The sequence below is a fragment of the Nematolebias whitei genome, chromosome 12 (genome assembly GCF_014905685.2).
Source record: "Nematolebias whitei isolate Nwh7 chromosome 12, NemWhi1, whole genome shotgun sequence".
In the NCBI taxonomy this organism is placed as follows: domain Eukaryota; kingdom Metazoa; phylum Chordata; class Actinopteri; order Cyprinodontiformes; family Rivulidae; genus Nematolebias; species Nematolebias whitei.
In genome coordinates this window covers 29,105,227-29,112,771 of record NC_056509.1, presented here as the reverse complement: position 1 = coordinate 29,112,771, position 7,545 = coordinate 29,105,227, and the positions used below count along the sequence as shown (strand labels likewise).

The following is a 7,545-nucleotide window of genomic DNA, read 5'->3' as shown; positions in this document are numbered from 1 at the left end:
CTGAATCCTGACAAATAATGAATAGAGTATCATTAAAAATGTTTGGTGGCTTATTGAAAATCTTGGAACAACCTTAGCCTGTGAATATGGCATAACCACATCCCATAATTCAGACAGTATGATGGTTTTTATAACTCACATCTGAAAGATCATAACAGCCACCTATCTTCACTTGTACACTAGTCAGAATAAACACAGTTAAGTGCACGTTACAAAACATGAGACAGACAACATGGCTGCAGATAGACACAGACACAGCTGGAGGGCATTCTCTCCCTCAGATTATCAATCAGATATGATTATCCTGCCTTGAACACGTGTGTACTCCAGAGTGTGCGCTCATACCACGCTGAATGTGTAGTTAACGATAATTGCAAGTTGCAACACAAGCTCTTTATAGTCATTTACAATGATTGACCAACTAATTTCTGTTAATATTAAACACATCATTTTCAGCCTTTCTTGCTATTTATTGCTTTCTTTTAGGCGCCCAGCCTGGTCAAACTCTTTGCCATAATCTGTATAAAAATTATTGACTTCTGTATGTAGGTCAAATCCTATTTCACCCCTTCTTCTTACCTTTTAACTCTGCTTTGTGCAATCAGACTGAGATAAAACCATCTCAGGCCTCATTTTGATTGAAAATAAATACAAAGAACAAGGGGGCTTTCTAGCCATTTAAAACCAAGGTGTTTCAGGGGCACTCTTTAAAATGAAGTACAAGCTGTGCTTGTAGGAAAAAACTTAAAAATATATTTGTGGCAATATTTTTATTATATCTACCTGGGGTGGGTGACATGGCTCAAACATAACATTTCAGAGCATTCTGACAACGATAAATTTTGTGATATAACAAAAAAAACAGAAATCATAGTTATTCATTTGACAACATTAACTTAACATGTTGCTTTGTATTATGATATATATATATATATATATATATATATATATATATATATATATATAAGGGTTAATTTTACTGCAATTACTTTTTTTAGTATTCAGTTTAAAATTAAAATGATCCTTCTGTTATGTAGATTAAAAAAGTTTGCACAAAATATAGAACAACAAAATCCATCACAAAAACTAAAGTGCAGGTGTAGTTCCCAAAAAAACTAAATAAAACGAAAGCTTAAAATCTGTTGAGCATAAATAGAACAAAAAATATGTTGCCTTTAAATGAGGTATAAGTTCCAAAACTTGTGACAAATGCTGAAAACAAATGAAATGCTGCCTGAAAGGATTGCTGATCATTGGCAGAACATAACCATCTAGCTGGTTATCATTTATCAAGTTTCAGATTCTTGTTCAAGAACACAATCCTACCGTTTTTTCACCCTATAATGCCCCTTTTCCACTGTCACGGCGCGGGTCGGATATTTCCGGGTTGAAGCGCGTTGGAGGTATTTCCACTGTTCCAGAAACCGGCTCGTCTCGCTAAATTCTGGCCCGGCTTCTCAAGGGTTCCGAGCGAGCCGCGCCGTGACGTCAGAAACACTGTCGGTCACTGATTGGTCGGGGGGAGGAGCCTGTGGAGTCTTTCCAAACAACCCGATCCACCATTTTTTTCTCTACCGCTTGCCATGAGCGATAACTCGAGGAGCGTATCTTTTAGTATTTTGAAGCTATACAACAACAATAATATCAAAGCCGTGGTCAAATGCAGAAGTGCAGGTGTTGTTGTGCTTGGTGGCCGACGAAAAAAGTCAAAGCGAGCTAGATGGAGGATTGGAGGGTGGTTTGGACACGACTACTGCTCTACTTGAACCATTTATAGAAGATGGTGAGTGTTTTCTAACTTTAAACATATTTTAAATTACTCATCCCATCGGTTCTGAACATATTTTTAATTAACAAAAGAGGCTGACGCCATAATAGTACAACGTCGGTGCTACGATGCTAAGCTAATTTGCATAAATGCTAACTGTCCTCCGGTCCCGTTTCTCACTGTATTTTATCCAGAACGTCTTTCAGCGCGTGATGGTTCATCTCTGAACTCCACATTAAACCCTCCAAGCCTCCCGGCTCCTGCTCCTGCTCCATCAGAGGAGTCTGCACCTGACAGGTCTCCATCACAGCCCACCTGCACCTCACAGAGCAGCACAACGCTGCAGCTTCTGTGCTCGGTAAGAACAGATGCAACTGTTCCACATCACTTTATTTGTGCCGATAAGGACTTGATTTATTTTATTTTTAAAGTAAAAAACTAAAATGTTGAATAAATACTGAATTGGGATGAAATTATGTACACAGGGTCCCAGTTACAGACAACAAAACGTAAAATAAAAACAGTAATAAGATCTAAGATATGAATTAAGAAAAATATCAACTAAAAAACATCTACTAATAAAACACTAAGCACTAATAGCAGTAAACAATCAAAACAATACGTCAAACAGCAACATGAACTTGAGTTTGTGCAGCCTCATGAATATATAACACTGTGAAGAATCACATCATGTAGCTGCTGATCAGTTTCATGTTGCTGCTGATCAGTTTCATGTTGCTGCTGATCTGTTTCATGTTGCTGCTGATCTGTTTCATGTTGCTGCTGATCTGTTTCATGTTGCTGTGTGCATTCGTGCTCGTCTGTTCACACAGACTCATGTCCGTGCTGCTGTTCTGCGTATTGTGTTTAATGTTTTTATGCTATTAGAGCTTATATTTTTAGTTGATGTTTTTATTAGTTCATATCTTAGATCTTATTACTGTTTTTCTTTTATATTTTATTGTTGGATGTAACTGGGACCCTGTGAACATAATTTTGATCCACCACATGGACCACATGTGGTGCGAATGACAAAGAATATCTGCATCTGTATAATACTTTCTGATTCATATATCCATTATTATCATTTTCATTATTTTTAAATCAATTTATTTTTCATTTTCTTATTTGATCAGTTTATAATTATTAATATATCTATTATAGCTGTTAGCAGCACCTTTCTTTGTTTCATGCATTTATTCAAAAACAGTATGTAGCTTGAATTAACCACCTGTTTCTTCTTTCTAGTGAAGAGAAAGAGAAAAGAGTCCAGTAAAGAAAAGTCTTATTTCATCACTGAATGAACATGAAGAACTGAACCGGACACAGCAGGAACAACACTTGTGTCTTCTTCTGGATGAAGCCCGTGAGACGAGGGACAGACACAATCATTAGTTGGACGCAGTAGTTTTTATTTTTGTACATTTTTCACTTCTTACTTTTCCTATTAAAAATTTTTTTTCTTAAGTGGTGTCCTTGAACATTAAATTTCCTAAACAAATTTTACAATGTTAAGTTCATATAGTGTTTGTTTAAATTCATACTGGAATTGAGAAGAATTTCCAATTGCATTTGATCTTTAATGGATCCTAAGAAAAGATTACTAGTATCTGCTCAACTGTTATTATGTTATAATTTTTTGGTTCTAGGATGAAGTGACACAAAAACAGTCAAAAATTCAGAAAGGACAGTTATCAGTTATTGGCCATACAACTGTGGCCTGAGAGATTCAGCTGAAAGTCCTGGTGCACCTTTTATTTGAACCTGCAGAGATTTGAACAGCTGATCTGAAGCAAACAGGCAGGAGTTCACCTGAACTGACCACTCCTGCTGTTTGATGGTCTCCTCCTTCGCCACCCGTCCATCCATCCATCCATCCATCCATCCATCCTCTTCTGCTTCAGGGTTGTGGGAGCAGCATCTTCACCAGGGAGGCACAGACATGAACAGCCTCCTCTTCAACTCTTCTAGGACCCCATGGTGTTCACAGACCAACTGACTATTTATTAATTAATATCCTGATGCTGTTCAATAATCCAGGTAGAAAAATCTAAAAAGTTAAGTCTGGTCCTCTGGACATTCACAAAACAAACAATACAGTTTATAATAAATAAACTAAAGGTTTTTTGTTTGTTTTGTTTTTTGAATGTCCAGAGGACCAGACTTAACTTTTTTAGATTAATAAGTAATAAATTTATGTTTTAATTTAATGAAAGACAAATCTTTAAAATTCAAGGACAAAATTTAATCTAATTGTTTTCAAGTCTGTATCTTATTGTAAAAGCAGTTTCAAAGATTACAGCACAGTGTGATGTTTTGCAATTTAACATGAACCTTGTGCATATCTGCAAATAATAAAAGTGAAGATATTTTAAATACATCTTTATTGTAAAAATCTAAACTAAAATGAAAAACACATGGATTTAAAGCAGCAGGAAGGCAGTAAGGTAGGATTATGAATCAGGTTTATAAGTTACAGCTCATGAGGTACTCCATTAGAACATGACATCTCTTCCAAAACATCTTGTGACAAAACCTTCAGTGTGTATGGCAAGCCCTTTTAACATAAAATCGAGTAGTCTGACTATCTGTAGTTACATTCTAGATATCTTAAATTGAGTTTTGACTAGGCACAATTACATTTTGACTAGTCAGAATGCTAATTTAAGATATCTTGAATTACATTCTGACTAGTCAGAATAACAATTCAAGATATCTTGAATTACATTTTGACTAGTCAAAATGTAATTCAAGATATCTTGAATGACGTCACTTTATTTGTCATTTGAAGGGTCAAACATCCGTAATTACAATTCAAGATATCTCGAATGTAATTATGACTAGTCAGAATGACACTTTTAGATATAAATGACGCGTAGGACCCGCGGCTGCTACTTAGCTGTTCAAACAGCTGCCTGCAGAATTTTGAGTGGCTGCAATGGCGCTAGCTGTTCTGGACAACATTGTTAGAAAATGCCACAACTTCCTGTGGCTCTAGTGTTAGCGTTAGACAGTGAGGAAAATGGCTCAGTCTCTGCGCTGTTGCTTTTGTTCAGTTCCTGGTTGTTCTTGTGGGGCAATAAAACCACCGTATCTGTCCTACCATGCTTTACTACGCTCTCACAGCTGCTTGAGTCACCATAATTAGTCAGTGTCTTACCTGAGAGAAGACTGGCTGGCTTTTGGATTTTTGTATTTGAATGTGAGGCCCATGTTTGTTTGTTTTGCAATTCTTCAGTATTATTCATATTTATTTTTGTTAATTTCATATTTATATTCCAGGTTGAAGGTGACAGTTGAGTCTCGTGTAGGTTCTGTTCCACAGTGTTTACTTGTAAACAAACCCAAGTGTCTTTTCTGTGTATAAATGATGTCCTTGGGTGAAAGTCCTAAGGTGGTGTTGCAGTAAGTTTATAAAATAAAAATAACATCCATACCCAAGCTTGTCACATGTATGTAAATTGTTCTAGTGTTACGTAGTTACCGGTAGTTTGTTTTGAATTATTTTAAACATTCTTCAATTAAAACACACTTGAGCAGCATACTGTACTGTTTTTTTTATTTGTGGATTGATTCAGTTGAATTACAAGGAAAACAAGTGCAATTTACAATATCTAGTAAAAACAAAAAACATTAACTAAGTTAACATTTTATAACTGTACACTATAAATTGATAGTGGATTATAGATATTTTATCAAATTATGTAATTTCAAATTAAATAAATTGGCACATTTATGTATTTTTCATGAATAACTATTTACAGTATTTACATCTAAAAAGTTAAGTCTGGTCCTCTGGACATTCAAAAAACCAAAACAAACAACAACAAAAAAGAAGGTAGAAACGTTTCATCTTTCATCCGAAAGGCTTCTTCAGTCTGAGGTGCTGCTCAAAGTCAAAAGTCACTTTTATTGTCAAAAACTGCAACATGTACAGGACATACACAGGATTGAAATTACATTTCTCTCAGACCCCGGTGCAACAATAACCATTTAACATTAAAACATTTATTAAACATAAGCATAAAATGAAGTAATAAATGGTTCACACATTTACACATGGTTGTCAGCAGCAAACTGGTTGATCCACTCTGAGAAGGTGCTATTTAAGAGACTGAGCTGAAAACAGCACCTCAGACTGAGGAAGTCTCTTGGATGAGAGACGAAACATTTCTACATTTTGTGTGCGTTTGTTTTGTTGTTTTGCTTTTTGAATGTCCAGAGGACCAGACTTAACTTTTTTTTAGATTTTCCTACCTGGATCATTGAGCAGCATCAAGATACAGTATTTACAGTGATTCACACAGATTGAGACTGATTAAAAATATGAAGGAACAAAAGGGTGATTTATAAATTTTATGTTTCTTGCTGCATTGATATAAACACATGGATGAAGGTGTTGAAGTAAAACATGTCCAGTTTAGACTTCATCTGATCAATCAATCAATCAATCATCAATCCATTCATCACACCATACCCGTTCAACAGTTATTGTTTAGTGTACCCCCTGATCATCTGAGCTGTCAGTGCTGTCAGCAGACTCCTCCTCCGCACTTCCTCTGTAAGCAACACGGAAAGCGTAAACAGCTAGCAGTAAGCCTTGGTTGTTTAAGCTGTACCCACGCGGGACATCTGGACTGCTCCCTGGTTCTGGCCTGTACTTCATGTGACACTTGCAAAGACTGAAGATGCATAAGTTGATCGAGTGTGGGCATAAAACACATGTTGGGAAGACTATGCAGCATCGAAGGAAGAGCAGGGAGGTCTGGAGCCATGTGGTGCAGAATGATGCTGCGCAGGACTTCTCAGGTGGACACTGGTGAGACCCCAGTGAGCCCTGTGGCACAGGACCAAGTCTGGATGGTACCAGCTCCAAAGCTGAGAGACCATCTCTAGGATAAGTGTGATAAGTGGTTGAGACTCCAGCTGGTGTAGTTTTTCTCCCGATGCCAGGATGTCAGGATCTGGAAGTGGTCCTACAAACACACGAGTGACAGAATCACAATAAGTTTTGACAGTTTGGACATAAAAACATTAACCCAAAGGTTATACCTGTGTAAGCTCTGTAAAGCGTGGAGTGCAAACATCTTTACACCAGTTTTGGGCTTTCGCACCACCACCACCTCGCTGGCAGGTTCAGGATGGATTCCCTTTCAAGAAATAAACATAAAATATGTCAAACTAAAAAATAAATAAATGTAAAGAGACAAGTGAGCAATTTGGTAGGACACAGTGGGACAGATTTGAGAGTTAAGATTTTTACTTAACTTGCAAATATTACTAATTCATAGAAGTTGAACCTGCATTTATTCATTACCTACAAAAACAAACAATTCTAAACAAGTTAGGAGAGAAAAATATATTTGACACAAGTAATATTGAGACTATGACAAATTTCACATGGCACTAATAATATACAGGTGGGAAAGTTATTACAATTATTGTTATGAGAATCATAACCATACTAAATAATGTAACAGAAAAGAATGTGTTCCACTCTTATTTTATTTTTTTACCTGTGTTCTTTGTCTGTGCCATCTTTGTAAATCTCTTGTGCAGTCCAGTACAGGAGGACCAGTTGGCAGCTGGAGTTGGGAGTAGTGGGCAGTCTGGTAAAAAAAAAAAGTGCAACTACATGGTTACAAAAACCTTCACCAGCTGCACTTCTACAGAAATAAGCCAACATTTCTTTTTTCAACACCCAGTGAGATCTAAAATAGATCTGATTTTAGCACACACACACACACACACACACACACACACACACACACACACAC

The 7,545-nt window shown here is 36.6% G+C and overlaps 1 long non-coding RNA gene across 1 annotated transcript in view; it reads right to left on the bottom strand.

The window, feature by feature from the left end:
* Positions 1 to 6,169: 6,169 nt before the first annotated feature.
* LOC119418123 overlaps positions 6,170 to 7,545 on the bottom strand; it is a 1,988-nt gene continuing 612 nt past the window's right edge. Inside the window, exons 2-4 of the long non-coding RNA XR_005187176.1 lie at positions 7,285 to 7,377; positions 6,821 to 6,918; positions 6,170 to 6,744 (exon numbers count right to left, since the gene is read on the bottom strand). This is a non-coding gene — a long non-coding RNA (uncharacterized LOC119418123). The remainder of the gene's footprint in view (positions 6,745 to 6,820; positions 6,919 to 7,284; positions 7,378 to 7,545) is intronic.